At 37.0% G+C, this 22,922-nt stretch overlaps 1 long non-coding RNA gene across 1 annotated transcript; it reads right to left on the bottom strand.

The window, feature by feature from the left end:
* Positions 1-20,967, bottom strand: LOC139355703 (uncharacterized). Its single transcript, XR_011606569.1, has 3 exons — positions 20,865-20,967; positions 2,622-2,808; positions 1-887 (listed from the first exon to the last, which is right to left on the bottom strand). It is a non-coding gene; the product is annotated as an uncharacterized lncRNA (long non-coding RNA).
* Between the last annotated feature and the right edge of the window lie 1,955 nt (positions 20,968-22,922).

Below are 22,922 nucleotides of genomic sequence, written 5' to 3' on the forward strand. Positions count from 1 at the left end.
TGTTATTACAGGAAGTTTATTACCCATCTCTCACTCTCTATTATAGGGATGTTTTATACATTAGAAAAGTTTAGTGATTTTTTTTTTAAATCAGTGAATGTGTGTTCCTTATGAAAATAGTAGGAGAGGATATTATTTGTCTTTACACTGATGCCAAAATAAAAATTTAGAAGTGTTTTAAAGTTTTGAAGTTATTAAAACTGAGCTCTAGGTTTGGAAAGTTAAAATGAGCAACTATGAGCACATTTTGCAGCAAGTCCACCAGACCAGCAGCTGCACCTATGGCACCAAACGAGCTGCTGCACAATCAGGCCCAGTATCATGGCTGGGGCCTTTGCTAGAGCCACACCTAACTCCTCCATGAAGCAACAGTGACACTGTAAATGGAAGAACAACCACTGGTTCTGAAGAAGAAACCTCATCAGGTTTGCATTCCAGCATTTATGGCTTTTATGTGTTTGCATAGAGAGAGGTGACCCGCCAGGCCCGGGGAAACCTGGACCTGGGGTGGGGTAGGGGAAAGCAAGGCTGTTAAACAATGGAGTCGGTACCGGCTCCCAGTCTGTCCTCACACTATGTTATGAGAAGAGTCGCAAGGTGTAACTCAAACAACTGAACACATGAGAGTCTAAAGTCCACTCTCGACATGTAAGCACGCATGTGTTGATTCTTCTTGTCCTTGCCTTCCACAGGGGCTGCTGTAAGGTGATATTGCAAAGCCTGCGACTGCAAGGCCTCTACCGCAGCCTTCAGTCAGTTGAAAGCATTGGTCTCCTCTTCCAGTTCCTGGTGCCTTTCCACCACCTTGCACTTCTCCTGGTGGACCCGCTTCAGGTGTCCAAACTCCTCATGGAGCACCCTCCTTTCCTTCTCTTTCAGCTTCAGCCCTGTGGGGAGGAGTGGTGTCGGGAAGGGGGTGTTCAAAAAGGATACAAAGCAAATAATGAAAATGCGAATTTTCATTATTCTGAAAAAGAAAGAAACCTCATCAGTTTTGCATTCCAGCATTCGTGGCTTTGGTGTGTTTGCATAGAGAGTGGTGGACCACCAGGCCCGGGGAAGCCTGGACCTGGGGTGGGGTGGGGGAAAGCAAGGCTGTGAAACAATGGAGTCTGTACCAGTCCCCAGTCTGTGAATTTTCATTAAAATGAATACTGAAAGTGAGAATTTTCATTATTTATTTGACCACAAATCATAGACAGCAAGAATGTCCAGAAAAAAAGTGGCTATTAGGTACCCATGTAGAAAGATGGAAACAAACACAGCAATGGTGAGATATCCGTATTACAGGGATGGCAGGCAATTAGCAAATGACCTCGAGGACACATCTTGTTCAAGGACCATGCTGTCCCACAGGAGTAGAGACAGGGGTCATAAACTATCCAAACTTTATACAAGTGAGCTCCATCCTGTGGCTCACGGAACAAATAATTCTCTTTATTATTATCTACAGAAGACAGTAAATTATCAGCAACCAGCACTGCACAGCATTCAGCCAGAAATAGTGACACCTATAAGTGTTTCAAAATGTTGCATGCTTCTCATCTGAATTTCCTGTGGGCACCTTTCCTCTCCAAGATTAAAGATTATTGTAAGCCAAGAAGAGTCACAGTGGTACACTTAAGACCTACTTGGCAGGTAGTGAGACTACAGAAACAGTATTGAACCAGCTTGAGACTGTGTTGAGACTCTTTAAGAATATACGCATTATACAACCAACATGGGAATGTATACTTTCAGGTGAGCATAGCAATTTATTCAGAGGTAGAAAAAGTCACAGTTGACAATCACTGCTAAGTATCTGTATCTTCCTGGAGCAAAAAATTTAAGAATTTTGAAGAAAATATTAAACTATTTAATAGTAATGACACACCAAATATTACTGCAGGTGCTTTCAAATTTGGCCTCAAAAGACTCTTTCTTTTGGATTTTAGCTGCTTCTCCTCTGATAAAAGGATTCAGGTAAAAGCCTAATGCTATCTGTATCAGTTAGACATCAGTTAGGAGCAGAAACCACACCGGTAATCCGAAGAGTGAAAACAGAATATGAGGAAATATGAATTCACAACAGGGGATTAACCAAAAAATATAAAAAAATAAAAAAATATATATAAAAAAATCGAAAAAATATAGCCGAGGTGGGTGGATCACCTGAGGTCAGGAGTTTGAGACCAGCCTGACCAACACGGTGAAACACCTCTCTACTAAAAATATAAAAATCAGCTGGGTGTGGTGATGGGCACCTGTAATCCCAGGTACTCAGGAGGCTGAGGCAGGCGAATTGCTTGAATCTGGGAGGCAGAGGTTGCAGTGAGCTCAGATTGCATCACTGTACTCCAGCCTGGGCAACAGAGTGAGACTCCATCTCAAAAAAAAAAAAAAAAAAAAAAAAAAAAGGTTATACAACTAGCAGATGTAAGTGGCAGCCACTACCTCTAGGGCTAGAAACAAGTATCCAAAAAAGAGATGATCTTAGAAGACAACTGTGGTAAGGCTAATATTTTGAACTGGTTAGAGAAGGTGCAGTTGTCACCCACAGGATGTCTGAGAACTTCACTGAAATGATGCACGCCAAGCCTGGAAAACAGAAACCTGCCCCCAAATATTCCATTGATACTCACTGTGAAACCAACAGCATCACCAGCCTCATCAGCTAGGGGGCAGTGAAACTTGCTGGGAAGCTACTTCTGGGATGAGAAATCTCACTAGAAAGCTGCTTCTGTAGTGCTGGCAAAACTCACTAAGAAGCCACTCACTGGGGTGCACACTACTGGTGACCCTCACCAATGACAGCTCAGCTGCATGTCACTGAAGCAAGAAAGAAAAGCAGGACACCAGATTCAGAAAGAGAAAAACTCTTCTAGATCCCTCTACTACAGAGCTTAGCATTATACTATTAAAGGAGAAATGTTTACGGGGTCCAGCTCCAGTATTACAAAGTAGGGCAAAAAAGGATAGTTTGGGCATGAGAAGCAATATAGTGATAACAAGCACAGTGTGCTTCCAAATAACTTATCATTCTCCAGCCATAAATACCAGCATTCATCTTGAAACTCTGCCTACCCTTCTACATTTGTACATCTCTCTCTCTCTCTCTCTCTGTGTGTGTGTGTGTGTGTGTGTGTGTGTGTGTGTGTGTGTGTGTTTAACATCAGGAGTGTAAGCTTCTGGTCACTTCATTTCTTGGAGGAAGCTGCATGCCAATAAATTGCAGTGGATAGTATAGGGGCTTTGATAAAAATTTATTAAAATTGACGTAAAAGGATGACTACATGCTCTTTTTATGTGATCCTGGAGCACCTTTTAACAAGTCCTCTTAAGAGTCATCTAAGTTTCTAGCAAAATCATTCTATGTACTACTAATTTTATATCATTAGAGCTCAGACTATACAATTAGAAACTGAATTGAAAAAAGAATAAAAATGATTATCTAATAGATATGAATATGGTAAAAAAAAAAAAAAAAAAAGGTAAACTCAAAACTTTATGGTTTTATTATCCTGCATAAGACATTATACCAGTGTGGCATGTAACCAAGCAAACTGATTCTAGCCTATTTTATCTCTGTATCTCATATATTTTTATGGGAATATTTTTAACATATTCAGAATTTTACTTTGACAGAAAGAAGGCAAAATATGCTTATTTTTGGTAACAGTTTTATTGAGTGTAATACAAATACTACTTTTGAATGTAATATAAATACTACCTATTGAGTGTAATACTAATACCCATTTGAGCGGCACAATTCACAGGTGTTTAGTATATTCACCAGCTTGTGCAAACCATGAGTTAATTCCAGAACACTTCAATTACCTCAAACAGAAACCCTGTAACATTCAGCTGTCACCTTTCAATATTCCCATTCCCTCCCCACATCTTGGCAAACAGTAATCTACTCTGTTTCTATGGATTTTCCTATCTTGGACATTCATATAAATGGGATTACATAATATACAATACATGGCCTTTCATAACTGGCTTCTTTCATTTAGCATATTTTCATGTGTCAGTACTTCATTACATTTATGGCTCGATAATATTCCATTGTATGGATATAAAATACTTTGTTTATCCATTTGTTAGTGGTTATTTGGGTTGTTTCTGCCATTTGTCTATGAGAAATAATACTGCTGTATACAGCAATGTTCAACCTTTTATATGAACATGTCTTCATTTCTTATAAGTAACTGTGCAAGAGTTAAATTGGTCAAATGGTAAGTGTACACATTTTTGAGGAACCAGCAGACTGCTTTCCAAAGTGGCTGCACCATTTCCCATTTCCATCAGAAGCAGTGTATAAGGGTTCTGACTTCAGTGTCTTTACCCAAACTGGTTATTGTCCACCTTTTTTTTTTTTTTTTTTTTTTTTTGAGACAGAGTCTCGCTCTGTCGCCCAGGTGGGAGTGCAGTGACCGGATCTTGGCTCACTGCAAGCCCCGCCTCACGAGTTCACGCCATTCTTCTGCCTCAGCCTCCCGAGTAGCTGGGACTACAGGCGCCCGCCACCTCACCCGGCTAGTTTTCTTGTACTTTTTTTTTTTAGTAGAGACGGGGGTTTCACCGTGTTCGCCAGGATGGTCTCGATCTCCTGACCTCGTGATCCGCCCATCTCGGCCTCCCAAAGTGCTGGGATTACAGGCTTGAGCCACCGCACCCGGCCTGTCCACCTTTTTATGGTAACCATCCTAGTGGGTGTGAAGTATATCTCATTGTAATATTTGCATTTCTCTGATGCTCAGTTGACATTGAGCATCTCTCATATGCTTATGGGATATTTGTATATCTTCTTTGAAGACATTTCTATTTCAGGACGTGTGTTATATATTTTTTTTTTTATTATACTTTAAGTTCTAGGGTACATGTGCACAATGTGCAGGTTTGTTACCTATGTATACTTGTGCCATGTTGGTGTGCTGCACCCATCAACTTGTCATTGACATCAGGTATAACTCCCAATGCCATCCCTTCCCCTTCCCCCCCGCCATAATGGGCCCCAGTGTGTGATGTTCCCCTTCCAGAGTCCAAGTGATCTCATTGTTCAATTCCCAAACACCGCATGTTCTCACTCATACCTCTGTTATATTTTTAGTTGGATTAGTTGTCTATTGTTGAGCTGCAAACATTATTCATGTATTCTAGATAAAAATCATTTGTCAAATACATGATTTGCAAATTTTTCTCCCCACTTTGTGGCTATCTTTTCACTTTATTGATAGTGTCCTTTGAAGCACAAAGGTTTTTATATTTTGATTAACCCTGATTTATCCAATTTTTTTTATTGTTGGGCTTTTGAGGTCATATAAAAAACACTGCCAAATCCAAAAGCATGAAAGGTTTACATATATGTCTTCTAAGAGTGTTATAATTTTAGCTCTTACATTTAGGTTTTTAATTCATCTTAATCTTTATGTATGGTGTGAGGTTGGGACAGATGCTTATTCAAAAGAAAATATGCAAATATCTTCTACATTTGCCCTCCGATCAAAAAAGAAATTACAATTTAAATGAGTTAATGAGTCATGCACAGCTAATATTTCCTGGTATTTTAAAAAATTCCTGTATTCCAAAGGCCCAGTGACTTAGATATACTTAAAAGCCTAAATTAGTAAGTTAACAATCTTGTATGTTGAAAAAGCAGCAGTTGATATTGATGTCACAGAACAGCATAGAAAGATTACAGACTCATGTTCCTGGCTGACTTAACAGCAAGTTTGTTTGACGATGAAGAAGTGAAATAAATGCCCTTTTAATGTATCATCCCAACATGCATTTCCGTTATTTCAATAGTCACAAACCTTGTTCCTCTGTTTCTCCAGTTTTATTCTATTTTTTACGTAGATATAAAAATCAAATACTACATGGGAAAAAACAAAGCTTTTATGGAAAGCTAAAAAGAGGTTTTATCTGAAATAGGCGCCAATTCTCCTTTTACAACCATGATATCAAAAGCTACTTACACCCTGACCTTGCATTTGAAAGAATGCTATATGTAGTGAGATAAAAAATCATTGAAGAATTTAGCAGACTTGTAGGTTCAGGCACTAGGATCCAAGGGTAAAGATGCAAAAGAAAAACAAAAAATTAAAAAATTAAAAAAAAAAAAAGACTACCAAGGCAGAATGACTCTTTCCCTCTGGCAAAACCATTGCCTGCCACAAATGAAATTTAACACTCTGATTCTTTCAAGTGAGACCCTCTGATTTTTTCTTACCATAGCCCTGGGGCCACACCAAAAGTTATCCTATTCTTAATAAGGAATCAAGGTTACAATGAATATAAGAACTACATAAGGAACTGAAATATAAATAGCCATTCTTCTAAGTTAGAAAAGAGTGGTGAGGAGGACTAACAAGTCAAGCTTAAAAAGATGAAGGAAATGTTGTGAAACTTATAACAACAATATATATTCAATATACCAGAAAAATTAGTTCTCTTTATTTTTGACACTTTGTAACCTAAAGCTAAAATGAATCTGGAAGCTCATCTAATCCAACGTCCTGGTCTTCCAGATAAAGAAACTGAAGCTTAGAAAGGTAAATACTTTTCACAGTACATTATTTGAAATTCTTCTGAACCTACATTTTTAGAAATAATAGTGAACTATCACTGCACTCCAGTCTGAGCAACAGAGCAAGACTCCATCTCAAATTAAAAAAAAAAAAAAAAAGAAAGAAAGAAGAAGGAATAGTAAACTAAGGAAAGAAAGTTAACACAGTTGAAATGGTGGAAAGAAGTTTAAGGAAAGGAAGTATAATAAAATTTAAAAGCTAAATTTAAATGTATATTACTTTGTAGATATATCCTTATATACTGAAAGAAAAAAATTATTGAAGTGCCATATTTAGACATTCATGGCAGCTTATGAGTGTTTGTAGATTAGAAAAGATCATGTATCTTTGGTTACTGTAGCCTTGTAGTATAGTTTGAAGTCAGGTAGCGTGATGCCTCCAGCTTTGTTCTTTTGACTTAGGATTGTCTTGGAGATGCCGACTCTTTTTTGGTTCCATATGAACTTTAAAGCAGTTTTTTCCAATTCTGTGAAGAAACTCATTGGTAGCTTGATGGGGATGGCATTGAATCTATAAATTACCTCGGGCAGTATGGCCATTTTCACCATATTGATTCTTCCTATCCATGAGCATGGTATGTTCATCCATTTGTTTGTGTCCTCTTTTATTTCACTGAGCAGTGGTTTGTAGTTCTCCTTGAAGAGGTCCTTTACATCCCTTGTAAGTTGGATTCCTAGGTATTTTATTCTCTTTGAAGCAATTGTGAATGGAAGTTCATTCCTGATTTGGCTCTCTGTTTGTCTGTTACTGGTGTATAAGAATGCTTGTGATTTTTGCACATTAATTTTGTATCCTGAGACTTTGCTGAAGTTGCTTATCAGCTTAAGGAGATTTTGGGCTGAGACAATGGGGTTTTCTAAATATACAATCATGTCATCTGCAAACAGGGACAATTTGACTTCTTCTTTTCCTAACTGAATACCCTTGATTTCTTTCTCTTGCCTGATTGCCCTAGCCAGAACTTCCAACACTATGTTGAATAGGAGTGGTGAGAGAGGGCATCCCTGTCTTGTGCCAGTTTTCAAAGGGAATTTTTCCGGTTTTTGCCCATTCAGTATGATATTGGCTGAGGGTTTGTCATAAACAGCTCTCAAACTATACTACAAGGCTACAGTAACCAAAACAGCATGGTACTGGTACCAAAACAGAGATATAGACCAATGGAACAGAACAGAGTCCTCAGAAATAATACCACACATCTACAGCCATCTGATCTTTGACAAACCTGAGAGAAACAAGAAATGGGGAAAGGATTCCCTATTTAATAAATGGTGCTGGGAAAATTGGCTAGCCATAAATAGAAAGCTGAAACTGGATCCTTTCCTTACTCCTTATACGAAAATTAATTCAAGATGGATTAGAGACTTAAATGTTAGACCTAATACCATAAAAATCCTAGAGGAAAACCTAGGTAGTACCATTGAGGACATAGGCATGGGCAAAGACTTCATGTCTAAAACACCAAAAGCAACGGCAGCAAAAGCCAAAATTGACAAATGGGATCTAATTAAACTAAAGAGCTTCTGCACAGCAAAAGAAACTACCATCAGAGTGAACAGGCAACCTACAGAATGGGAGAAAATTTTTGTAATCTACTCATCTGACAAAGGGCTAATATCCAGATCCTACAAAGAACTCAAACAAATTTACAAGAAAAAAACAAACAACCCCATCAAAAAGTGGGCAAAGGATATGAACAGACATTTCTCAAAAGAAGACATTCATACAGCCAACAGACACATGAAAAAATGCTCATCATCACTGGCCATCAGAGAAATGCAAATCAAAACCACAATGAGATACCATCTCACACCAGTTAGAATGGCGATCATTAAAAAGTCAGGAAACAACAGGTGCTGGAGAGGATGTGGAGAAATAGGAACACTTTTACACTGTTGGTGGGATTGTAAACTAGTTCAACCATTATGGAAAACAGTATGGCGATTCCTCAAGGATCTAGAACTAGATGTACCATATGACCCAGCCATCCCATTACTGGGTATATACCCAAAGGATTATAAATTATGCTGCTATAAAGACACATGCACACGTATGTTTATTGCAGCACTATTCACAATAGCAAAGACTTGGAATCAACCCAAATGTCCATCAGTGACAGATTGGATTAAGAAAATGTGGCACATATACACCATGGAATATTATGCAGCCATCAAAAAGGATGAGTTTGTGTCCTTTGTAGGGACATGGATGCAGCTGGAAACCATCATTCTTAGCAAACTATCACAAGAACAGAAAACCAAACACCGCATGTTCTCACTCATAGGTGGGAACTGAACAACGAGATCACTTGGACTCAGGAAGGGGAACATCACACACTGGGGCCTATCATGGGGAGGGGGGAGGGGGGAGGGATTGCATTGGGAGTTATACCTGATGTAAATGACGAGTTGATGGGTGCAGCACACCAACATGGCACAAGTATACATATGTAACAAACCTGCACGTTATGCACATGTACCCTACAACTTAAAGTATAATAATAATAAATAAATTTAAAAAAAAAAAAAAAGAAAAGATCATGTATCTTTGGAAAAGACTAATTGAGAAATGTAAAAATACTGCATTTTGGTTTTTGACATGGCATTTACGGATAGTACCAGAACATTTTCACTAAGAAAGGATTCATTTTGAGTATCTTTTAAAAATTGAGCAAATAGTAAATGTTTATCCCTAACAGCTAAAACTGAAGAAGCTCATGAAGACTGTGAAGAAGATTCAACAATCTAAATGGCAGAAAATATATACTAAGATGGATAAGCATAAGAAGATTACTAATCATAAAGGAAAAACAGTCTTCAACTGCATAAAAGACTTTACAGAGAAGATGAATTAGTATCTCTTTACTATCAAAATAATACAACAGAATGGTTATTTGCAAGAGAATAGAAAATACAGATAGTATCTGTTAAGCCTTTACTAAAAGGCTTACATCCTCTATCTATGAGGTAGAGGATTATTATATTTCAGAAATGTTATATTTTATATCATTATTGTATCACAGAAATTTTAACTGAAAGAAATGAACCATTCATGTAGGTACACACACATAACCAGGTATATTATATTTTTGTATAACCTAAAAAAACTTACAGTCTCAATCATTATTTTCCCTTGAATACATACTAAGGCAACCTCAACAGTAATCAGATTGTGGTTATATTTTCCAGAATAGATATTAAGGGCATAGAGCAATTACTATAAGAAATTACTTAAGCACAGAGGAGCAAACCTCAGAAATATCACTTACTATACCCGTAGATGGATTTTTCTCCCCTCTCAGTCGTATCTTGAAAGCATGAAATGAAATTCTTTTGAAAATCAATGGGAATTTACTCACATTTTAAAAATCTGACCTGGCACACCATCTTCTAGATAAATAATAATTAGCACATACCAGAAGTTCAATAAATATTAAATTAAGTCTAGGGCAAAGCAGGATTAGTTATTTCCTATTTTGAAGGGTTAAAAGGCCCCACTTAGCTACAAGGAATGCTGAAAATGTGTTGTAACTGCACAAAATTTCTACGAAAAATGGACTTCAGTTAGTAAATAAAAAGACAATGAATATTAGATAGGCATCTAGCATTCTTTGACACATACCTCATTGCACAACAATAGAATAATCTACCCACTTGCTCGCCAGCATCAGTGCCTAAATTGTGTCATTCCTTTGCATTTTTATTATTCATATGAAATTACATCTAGTTCGCTCTTTTCTGAAATGCTGTAATTTTTCTTCAGTTGCGGCACTATAATCCACGTCACTATGGTAAATAACATCTGCATTTTATTAATTTTTCTCTAAGAACAGACTCCAATGTAATGACTCTATGTTGAACCATACTAGGTTCTTAAACTATTAAGTTATAATGCTCTGTGATTTAGAAAGATATCTCTTTATGGACCTAAAAGCAAGCATTAAGGACATAAGAAATCGGAGTTAGTCATTTGATTTGTTTATAAGTACTTACAATACTTATAATTAATTTATTTCTACTTTTGCAGCCACCAAAACCAAAAAATTTACTGATACTCACAGAAACATACATGTTATTGTGTACATTGCTAAATTTTCACAGAAAAATTATAGGATTAGGGTTAGATCAGCTTATATTCTAGCTTTATCGGTTATTTGGCAAACAGGCACTAGATTCTCAGAGCTTTACTTTCAGTATCTCCAACAGATATAATATTTGGGGCATTTTTTTTTTTTTAAGACAGAGTTTTGCTCTTTTGGCCCAGGCTGGAGTGCAATGGTGTGATCTCACCTCACGGCAACCTCCGCCTCTCAGGTTCAAGCGATTCTCCTGCCTCAGCCTCCTGAGTAGCTGGGATTACAGGCATATGCCACCGCATCCAGCTAATTTTGTATTTTTAGTAGAGATGGGGTTTCTCCATGTTGGTCAGGCTAGTCTCGAACTCCTGACCTCAGGTAATCTGCCCCCCCTCAGCCTCCCAAAGTGCTGAGATTACAGGTGTGAGCCACTGTGCCCAGCCTGGGGCAATCATAATTTAGTATGCACTAATATGCCCATACATGTTGTTTACAGTCTGTATTACCTCTGGTCAGTGTTCATGCCATTTATATTACTAAATATTTTGAATTCTAATAATAGCTATATCAGGGATTTTTGTGGAACTAGGCAGATATTTTTAAAGTTTCAGTAATTTCCTTCCTTGATCTACCATCACTATGTAATATATAACATACACCAACATCAGCTTTTTAAAGAAAACTGCATATTGTTTAAGATAAAAATACTGGCTCCTTTAGATCAAGATGACTGACTAGAGGTGCCCAACACTAGCCTCCTCCACAAGGAGGAATCAAAACAACAGATACCCACACATTAAATAGAGCATCAAAGGGAGAATATTGGAATTCAGCAGCCAAATGACACTGTGAGGCAGAGAAACTTGAAATGTCAGCCTAGAAACAGAAATGAAGTGGCCAGTGGGATTGGCTTAGTATCAACAGAGATTATCCATTATAGGGAAAAAGTGAGAGACATTCAGCACTCCACATTTCTACCCCAGATGCCTGCAGTTCTGTCAGGAGAGCCCCGTATTCCTCACAGGCCATGAGCCTTTTGTAAGGAGCTGCCTGGAGTACATGTGACTGCATTATTCCAGAAAGGATATTTACACTAAATCCCTGTCATTCCCCAGGACCCAAACTGATCTAACCTTAATCCTATTGTTTTTTCCGTGAAAATGCAGAAGTATACATAATACCATGTACATTTCCACGTGCAACAGGGAATTTTTTGTTGTGGTGGTTGCAACCAAAATATAGCATAGAACCTTTTTGAGACCAGAGCCACCAAGAGAGTATCACACTCTAAGGCCCACCAGGCCCAGCATACCCACCTTACTGGGGCCCCACCGGCATCCCTCCACATCCACCGATAGGGCTATAGCATCATAACATTTGCTGGACATAGAGGTGCAACAGTGTCCTTAGCACCTGAGCCCACATAGCACCCTACAACCCAGAGAATACGCACTTCAGCACATCCGGGAGGCTGACCCCAAGACAGAGAGCTAAGGCACACATTCACCAAAGCCTGAGAGCCACCTACCTAGAGTTTCAGCACTGCCAGCAACCCTGACCCCTCAGTGATGGGGCTGTCACACATCTCCCAGTGGCCCAGTGATTAGCCTGCCTGGCATTCCCCTCCACAGTAAAGCCATGCCATACCCTTCACAAACCACTACAATGTCAGTTACTAACCAGTGATATGGATTACAGACAAAGATACTGTGTGGAGACTATTATGTCCACCCAAAACCAAAGCCAAATCTACCTAATCAACACTATAGATGTATCTACAGGGGAAAAAACAAGTATTTCCTTATGAAAGCTATTCCACAATATTAGAATAAGTGACTGTTACACCAGATGTACAGATATGAATGTATGGACACAAGAAACGGGAAAAAGCTAGACGATGACTCCCCTCCAAAGGAACACAGTAATTTTCCAGTAGCAGACTCTAAAGAAAAGAAAACCTATGAAATGTCTGAAAAGAAATGCAAAAAAAAAAAAAAAATGCCCTAAAGGAGAATCAGTGAGATACAAGAGAACACAAATAGACAATTCAAAGAAACCAGGGAAGCAATCTTTGATCTGAGTAAGAAATTAAGCATAAAGATAGATACCATTTAAAAAACAGAAATGTTGGGACTGAAGAATTCAATTAATGAAACAAAAAAATGCAATCAAGAACTTCAATATACTAAATCAAACAGAAAAAAAAGAACGTCTCAACTTGCAGATTGGTCTTTTGAAGTAACCCAGACAAAAATAAAGAATAAAAAAGAATGAAGAAAGGTTGCATAACATATGGGATGCCATTAAGTAAAAAGGTGTTCACATTTGGGGAGTTCCAGAAGGAGAAGAGATGGGAACAAGGCACAGAACACCAATTTAATAACATAATAGCTGAAAACTGTCTAAATCTTGGGAAAGATATACACATTTAGACACAGGAAGCTCAAAGATGCCCAAATAGAATCAAATCCAAAAAGTCCTTCCTGAGACACATCATAGTCAAACTGTCAAAAGTCAAAGACATAATTCTAAGAATAGCAAGAGAAGAGCATCAAGTTACATATAATGGAATTCTCATCAGACTAACAGATTTCTAAGCAGTAACTTCATGGCCAGGAGAGATGGAAATATATATTCAAAGTGCTGAAATAAAAAAAAAAGAAAAAGAAAACCACTTCTGCCGAGAATACTGTACACAGCAAAGCTGTCCTTCAGAAATTAAGGATAAATAAAGCCTTCCCCAGACAAACAAAAGCTGAGGGAATCTATCACCACTAGATCTGCGCTACAGGAAATGCCTAAGGGAGTTCTACATCTCAAAGCAGAAGGATGATACCTACTACCGTGAAAACATAAAAGTATAAAATTCACTGGTAAAGCAAATACATATATGAGAAAGAGAAAGGAATCAAATGTTTTTACTACAAACACTACCTAACTGAAAAAATAAGAGAAAGAAAGGAACATAGGATATACAAAACAATCTAAAAAATAACAAGAAAAATGACAGAAATAAGTCCTCACCTGTCAATAACCTTGAATGTAAACAGTTTAAATTCTTCAATTTAAAGATATAAACTGACTAAATAAGTAAAAACAGAAGACCCAACTACACGCTGCCTGCAAGAAACCCACTTCACGTATAAAGACCCACATAGGCTGAAAGCAAAATGATGGAAAAAGATTCTACGTAGAAAACAAAAACATGCAGTAGAAAGATTTCAAATATACAAGCTAATTATGCACCACTAGGAACTAGAAAGGGAAGAACAACACAAACCTAAATTTAGTAGAAGAAAATAAATAATAAAGATCGGAACAGAATTAAAAACAGACAAAAGATAAAGATCAACAAAGCCAAATGTTGTTTTCTAAAAAGATAAAATTGACAAACCATCACCTAGACTAAGAAAAAGAGGAAAGACCCAAATAAAATAAAAAATGGAAAAAGGAAACTTACAACTGATACCACAGAAATAACAAAGGATCATTAGATATTATGAGCAACTACACACCAACCACTTGGAAAGTCTAGAGGAAATGGATAAATTCTTAAATACATATAAACTATAAGACTGAACTAGGAATAGAAAACTTTGACCAATAATAATTAAGCAGATTGGACTGGTAATAAAAATTCTCTTGACAAAGAAAAGCCCAGGACTGTACAGATTTACTGCTAAATTCTGCCAAACTTTTAAACATTAATTATTCTCCGACTATTTCAAAAGAAGAGGAATAAATTCTCCCTATTCTATGAGGCTAGCATTACCCTAATATGAAAAGCAGATGAGGTCAACAACATAAAAGAAAACTACAAGCCTAAAACCTTGATGCACACAGATGCAAAACTCCTATACCAAATACTAACAAACCAATTCCAGCAGCACCTCAGAAAGATAATACATCATAATTATGTGGGATTCATTGCAGGGATGTAAGGACGGTTTAATGTTAATCAACAAATATGGTATGTCACATCAACAGAATGAAGAACAAAAATCACATGATCATCTCAATCGATGCTGCAAAAGCCTTCTAAGTACTCTCAACAAATTAGGTAAAGAGGAACATGAATCAAAACAAGAGAGGTCAAACACACAATCCACAGCTAACACCATATTGTTAACTTTTCCTTAAGAACTGGAACACGACAAGGGTGCCTACTTTCACCACTGTCATTCAACATAGTACTGAAAGTCCTTGACAGAGAAATTAAGCAAGAACAGGTAAAAACACATTTAAATCGAAGAGAGAGAAAATAATCTGTTTGCAGATGTTAATATAAGGTGTTGCATTAAAGTGAAACTTAATTTTAGTGATTTGTAAAAATAATAGGCATATTAGAAGACAGTCATATTACTTTGAGTATCTGAAAGCAATAACCACATTCTTAACTAGTATGTAAGATTTTTAAGATTAAAATTAATGTCAATGGCTTTTCTAAAGCAACAATGTAAGTGGTTACTGCTATAAAAAGAAAAAAACACCTAATATGTTTTTACTGGGGAGTTAGGCAAAATTGACTTTTTGTACTCTACATATTAAATTACTTTAAATGACTTGATAAGTTATAACAAAAACTTAACAAATATATTTTTCTAATTCAATTGACGGAGAAAGACTAACCTATCACATATCATACTTATTTCTAACTTTGAGAAAGTTTTATATAGTACCTCTTACATAAATGAATGTGTATAAGAAATGTAAAAACTCAGATGCGTTGGAAATAGCAGCAAAGAATTTTAAAGTGTTGTTCGTCTTTTTAAAACTCAACGTATGTTGCAAGGATAGCAATTAACTGTAACAAGCAGAAGCTTAATTCATTATTCAGAGTTTGACTGCCACCTACAGGGGCTTTGTAAGTCTTTTTTTCTACCACTTCCAAATGATCAATATGACTAAATTTTCACTAACTTGATGAAATTTGGGGGAAAAAAGGGGGACTTGTGAATCATTTGTTCCCCTTAAAGACTTCTTTTAAGAAAATGTGGGCTGGGCACAGTAGGCTCATGTCTGTAATCCCTGCAGTTTGGGAGGCTGAGGCAGGTGGATCACCTGAGGTTAGGAGTTTGAGACCAGCCTGGCCAACATGGAGAAACCTTTTCTCTACTGAAAATACAAAAATTAGCTGGGTGTGGTGGCATATGCCTGTAATGCCAGCTACTTGGAAGGCTGAGGCAGCAGAATGGCTTGAACCTGGGAGGTGGAGGTTGCAGTGAGCTGAGACCACGCCATTGCACTCTAGCCTGGGCAACAAGAGCAAAACTCCAAAAAAAAAAAAACAGAGAAAAAAAAAAAAAAAAGAAAGAAAGGAGAAAGAAATACAGACAAAGAAAATGCAGATGATCACTCCTGAAATTCTATGTGTGACAGTGTACACTGATTTAGTGTATTGTGAAGATAAGACTAATCACTCTCCTGCATGGTAAAATGCTTAAAAACTCATTTTAGGACCACAGTATAAAGCCTATATATAAAGCAATCATAATTTAATGCAACTAATTCCTATGAATGTTGAAAATCTCAATTTGAATAAAATTTCAAAATGCTTTAACTAAGGTTATTGATAGGTAGTGCATGAAGCAAATATATGTTGTGCAAGAAAAATAGCAGTGGTTTAAGGAAGAAGAATAAAATTTTTCTTTAGAAATATAACAATATTACTAAGACCTGGAGCCTAAAATTAATTTACCATAAATCAAATCAATTATACATACATTTGTCTAGGCACAGACTATCTAAGGTCACTGTGCAAACCACAAAAATATCAAACATCCTTCTGTACTGGTTAATGTGAGTGATAGCTGTTTCTTTACCAATTATAACTGTAGTATTTTTCTACTCTTCCCTTCTGAATTAAATTAAGATACTCAGAATAATCCCTACTTCCTGGTAGCTCCAATCCAAAACAAAACAAGCATAAGGTGCTTTAATCTACATACTATTCATGCCACAAAATGACTTTTTTTCATGGCTTCATAAGTTTGCAAATGTTTTTAAAAATCTTTTCTTAAAAATCTATACCCTTATATTTTTTGCAGTATCTCTATCACTAGTAATGCGGCTTACATAATTGCTATAAATACGAATATGGTTGCCTTATCTTCTATGACATTTTCAGTTAAACTCTGTACGTTTGGTATAAAAGGTTACATTTATATAATGAGGAACAACTTTTCAAAACATCTTCATTAAAACCAATTTGACAGACTCAAGTTATTCTCTTTTCTACAACTAATTTTTCTCCATTAGCTACCATATAGATTTCAACTTAGTGTTCTATGTACACTATGACATAAACATCACTCACCAAGTTTAAGGGGATAATTTAGCTCAGAAACACATTCTGAACTAAATAAATTACAGCTTAGCTTAACTTGAAGTTACAGAACAACAAATTTGGAAGGAGCTTCATTGGCTAGACCACACAATTTTATGAAAAGTAAAATGAAGCCGATGGCAACACCAGAGCTAATACCCAGGGCATCTGGTTCAATATACCATTATGTTCCACTAAATACTCTGTCCTTTCCAAAAGCAATAGGTAAGCAACGACGTAGAGAAGGGTCAAATGGCTGTGTAGAATGGATACAGCTTCCTAAGTTGCTCCTCAGAGAGAATTGAGGCTCATGAAGCCGTCTTGTAAAACACTCCCAGCTACCACTGTCACCAAAAAAAAATTCTGTTTAACACACAAAATCTAAATGGGCATGTTATCCTCCCAGTCTCAATTTTAATTGAGGTGCCAAGAAGACATAAAACAGCATATAAAATAGAGGGTAAGAAAGCTTAAGCACGTGCAGGTTTATAAAGAAAATGGTCCTGAGAACAGGTCCATGTATCTTAGACAACTCAGTAAGACAAAGAATACAAACCCTTAATAGAAGAACACACAGAAATTTCTGTCAGGAGAATTATAATGAGATACCCCGTGAAGAACTGGGGGCCACAAATATTCCTCACACACATATATACTCCTTTCCCAATCTGTCTCCTTGATCCTCTCTTAGGACAAGTGAGAAAATGTTACGCAACTCCAAGCTTTAGGGGGTTAACTTTGAAGTTAAAAACTGCAGTGAGCTAGTGTGTTTTGATATCTGAGAGAGTGCTAGTTCATTTTGCATTGCTATAAAGAAACACCTGAAGCAGGGTAATTGATAAAGAAAAGCGCTTTATTTGGCTCATGGTTCTGCTGGCTGCATGAGCATGGCACCAGCATCTACTCAGCTTCTAGTGAGGCCTCAGGAAGGTTTCACTCATGGTGGAAAGCAAAGAGAGAATATGTAGGTCACATGGACAGAATAACAATGAGAGAGGGAGAAGGTCCCAAACTCTTTTTAACAATCAGATCATGTGAGAACTCATTAACCACAGAGAGGGCAGCAAACCATCCATGAGGGATCCATCCCTGTGATGCAAACACCTCCCACCAGGCCCCACATCCAGCTTTGGGGATCACATTTCAACCTGAGATTTAGAGGGGACAAACATCCAAACTATGTCAAAGTGGAAATGGAACACTGACTGTGGACTATCCTAAGTGCTTTGGTGATGAAGCTGGAAGTGTGGTATTGCTTCGGAATCAATCCACCCTCCTAGAAGATGCTGGTACAGGTGATATGTGAGGATATCAAGTTAACAACGTAAGCTAAAGCTACACTGCAGAGGTGGGAGTCTTAGCATTAGAGGTCATCTCATGTCCTGAACAATACAGAGCTGTCTCCAGGAGCAAGGACACTTTAAAATACAGTGGTTGGATGTGCACTTCCACCTGTCCATGGGATGAGAAGAGTAACAAATGTCCACCAGATGCATCTGCCCGGGTTAAAGGGAACTGTAGGATGGTGGGTCCCAGCTAGATACAATGCCAGATTTATTTCTAATTATCACACTAATTGTTCTTTTGATTAATGTTACACTGTGGTAGATTTTTGAAAAAATAGCTAAAGTTATTCATCTTCCTGTATACAAGCTCCTTTTTAATGGGACTTTTCAGCTCTTCCCATCCAGAGGTAGTTTTTTTTTGTTCTCCTTTTTACCTGTTAACTGTCAGCTGTCCTTGTGACTTGCTTTGACCAGTGCTCATGTGCCATTCTCGAGTGTAGGTGTTAACAGATGTTGCACACTCCTGTCCTTTCTCTCGGAACCCTGCCATCGTCATATGATCAAACTCTGGCTTACAGGAGAATCAAAGACCACAGTGGGCAGAGACAAGCCAGGCAGCTAGCAACCAGCCAGACTAGCAGCTAACTGCAGACCCATGAATGAAATCAACCTAGACCAGAACAAATGCAGAGGAATTCAACCCAAAATTCTACCCCCAAACCTTTGAGATAAAGGGTTGTTTTTAAAAACTAATTTTTATGGTGTGTTACATAAGTTAATTGATATACTCTGCAAATAACCAACTTGTATTTTACCACAATTATAATTTTACTTTTGCCAAATTCATAATTTTATGTCTACTTATGTGGTAGTATATCATTCCTAAGTTAAAACAGAAGCTAATAATAGTGAACAGGTTGTGTTCACTATTATTAGTGAACAATATATACTGCATGCTCATTAGTTGTCTTTGTATTAAATGATCACTATGAGAAGATAAAATGAACACACTTCGAAAGAAGAATAGCTATCTGGAAAGTGTTTCAATAGCACAGGAAATAGACAATTAGTATACGTAGCCACTGGCAGCAATCAACAAACTTGATTGCTTACTATTACTCCTGTTTCCTTTTGGTGAACTACTGTGGTTTTCACCGTGTCTTCTTTTCGGCGTAGGATTTTAACATGTCAATAGAAATAAGTGGGCTGTAAATATTAATAAGTAAAATGATACATAAATAACATGGCAACACTTCCTTTATTCTCGAATGTCTTGGTTAACCTGGAATTTTCAAGCTATATTTCAAAAATCTTTATACTTTTGAAACAATATTCACATCATCATTATGACAACAACTCACACAGGCCTCTACAACCCACTGTGAAACCTAGACTGTACAAAATGTGATGCAGAAATAATAATTATTCCTTGTTCTCTGCTGAGCAGATGGAGATAATTCAGGATGGGAAATATAAAATCTAACAAATCTAAATGTTAAAGTCTATCTGAAATAAATAAGAATTGCTGACTTAAAAGCTAGTGATTCATTGAAATCTGTTCTTTTAGTATTATATGAATAAAAATAATGTATTTATTTTAGGAACACAAGTTTATCTATTTGAGAGAATCCACCAAATGTTTCACTCTGTTTAGGCTCTGGCTCTCTCCTCAAATATCCAACACCTCTTCTCCTATCACCACTCTCAGATAATGACCTTATACTCTATTGCATCTAGAAAATTGAAGCAATAAGAAGGGAACTTACACAAGGTCTCACTGTCACATGTAATATCTCCTGTAACTGTGACCAAATGACTTGCCTTCTATTATTATGGATGAACTCCTATTCCAAGCCAATTCTCCCATAACCCTGCGGGCCCCTGTGAATTTCCACTACATTTTCTTCTTTATGCAGAGTAAAGTCCTCTAATGTTTATATATATACACATATATATATATATATTACAGGACTATTATATAATATATATAATATATATTTTATATATATAAAATATATATTTTACATATGTATTATATATATTAGAGGGGGGGGAAGAAACTGGGCAAGGATATGGTTTTAGCACAGTAGTTATCAAACCACAGACCAACAGCAGCCATAGCACTTAGCAACTTGATAGGAACGCAAACTCCCAGGCCTTAGACCAGGTTTATGAATCAAAACTTCTATGAGGGAGCCCAGTAATATGTATTTTAACAAGCCTTCCAGGTGATTCTGCTGCACTGTAAGGTCTGAGAAACACTGCACTAGCAATTGCCCCCTATCTGTTCAGTTATCACAGTTTTTCTTTCTTGGTTAGATCTTACAATTAGCACATAATTATGTTTTATTTCCTAGCTTTATATCAAATAAAATCTTTCTTGGTGCTATGTGATTCTCCTTTTATACCATTGTCATTGTTTTTCTTCTCCTAAAAGAATGTCATCAAATTTACTTATACTTGCTAGAACCATTTTTTCTTCTTTCCTTGCTATTGAATCTACTCCAGCAAGACTTCTATCAATCTCAATCCATTGAAATAACGTTTGTGAAGATCTCCATTGACCACCAGGTGAACAAATCTAGTGTACAACTGTAAGTTCTCACCTTATTTGGACTACAGCAAGATGTGACCTGGTTGTATATTCCCTCCTTCTTGAAACAATTTTCCCCCAACTGGGTTTATAGGACACCTCTCCTTGTTCTTTTCATACATCAGTGTCCACTCTTTATCTGCTTTCTTTGCTGTTTCCACATTAACTCATCAACCACAGAACATTCAAATGTTCCAGGGCTCAATTCTAGAATCTCTCTTTTTATATATACTCATTTCCCAAGTGACTGTATTCTGTTTTATGGCTTTAAATGTTAGTTACATGCTAACATCTCCCAAATTGTATTTCATAACTTTAAATGCTAATTTTTGAATGACAGAATATATGATTAATAATTATATAACACACATTCTAATTAAAAATGTTTTTTCTCAAATTAGGATTTTTTTTAAAAAACTTCTTTAATGACTTAAAATATCATTAAGGGGGCTGACTGACATAATGAATTGAGTTCAGTGAAATGTCTCAATAACATAAGTATAGTATGTTATCTAACTATAAAGCTAGATAACTCTCAAAACAAGCGTTTTTAACACTTCAAAAACAAACTTCCCAAAACAGTGCATTTATTCATGAAAACTACTGAACCTCAGGTAAGAACAGCATTAGTCAATGCTGTTCAGACCTAGGGCCCCAAAACTTCCCACCCCCAACTTTTGCCAGAGCAGAAGTTCAATTAAGACAGGGAAGATTACAAAAAGCAAAAGCTTTGCTACCTCTGCAGAGAGACACCACTTGGTTTAGAATGTCGTTGTTGAAGTGGCAATCTCAGCGACCAGTGAAGAGGAAAGCCTAGTTTTGAACAAATAACTAACCGGTGGACTAGCCTGATATTTAACAGAAATTCTCTGGGGGTGAAGACATCCACACAAGACTTGATAAGCCCTCTGTATACTGCCAGTTGTCCAGGGGCTGTGCAAGTAAGCATCATCAGAGACTGGAATGGACTCGAACCTTCTGTACATCTCTACTGTGTGTGAAAAAGAAACACCAGCATTAAGTAAAAGTCGAGGAGGACTTGAAAACGCCCTGTAGTTTGAATGAGTTACCAGCCAACACTGATCTACCAAAATAGCATGGAAGTCTTATTGGTTTGAGGTGTTTAAACACAGTCTCTGACTTATCTTTGACAAAATGCTATGTTATGCAGACAAGGGGAAAATCCCAGGAAATTGAAGCTTATAAATAAAACATTTTAAATTGGGCAGGAACATTATTCACACATTGTGAGGATGACAGAAATCAGAAATTTAATCCATGCCAAGTTACTAAACAAGCAAACAACAACTACTCTCAGAAAACCTTCAGAATCTAAAGTTGCTGTAATATATTTTTTAAAATGTCCAGTATTCAACAAAAATAATTCCATGTCTGCAAAAAACCAGCTGGGTGCAGTGGCTCACGCCTGTAATCCCAGCACTTTGGGAGGCAGAGGCAGGTGGATCACTTGAGGTCAGGAGTTGGAGACAGCCTGGCCAACATGATGAAACCCATCTTTACCAAAAATACAAAAATTAGCAGGGTATGGTGGTGCGCGCCTGTAATCCCAACTACTTGGTAGGGTGAGGTACAAGAATCACTTGAACCTGGGAGTTAGAGGCTACAGTGAGCCAAGATTACAACCACTGTACTCTAGCCTAGGTGAAAGAGCGAGACTCTGTCTCAAAAAAAAAAAAAAAAACTGGAAAGAAACAAGTCAAACCAATACAAAGACTGCAAAAAGGCTATTACAAACATGTACATAGAGAAAAGAAACTATAAAGAATTAAAGTATTATGACAATGACTCAATAACTGGAGAATATTAATATAGAAATTCAGATTATAACCACAAAACAAATGGAAATCATAGAATTAAAAAGTAAAGTAACTGAAATAATTCAACAAAGGACTCCAAGTAGATTTGAAATATCAAAACAAAACAAAACAAAAAATCACGAATGTATTTTTAAAAGGATGAACAAAGCCTGTAATCCTAGCACTCTGGGAGGCCGAGGCGGGCGGATCACGAGGTCAGGAGATCGAGACCATCCTGGCTAATATGGTGAAAC

Source organism: Macaca nemestrina, chromosome 8 (genome assembly GCF_043159975.1).
Source record: "Macaca nemestrina isolate mMacNem1 chromosome 8, mMacNem.hap1, whole genome shotgun sequence".
In the NCBI taxonomy this organism is placed as follows: domain Eukaryota; kingdom Metazoa; phylum Chordata; class Mammalia; order Primates; family Cercopithecidae; genus Macaca; species Macaca nemestrina.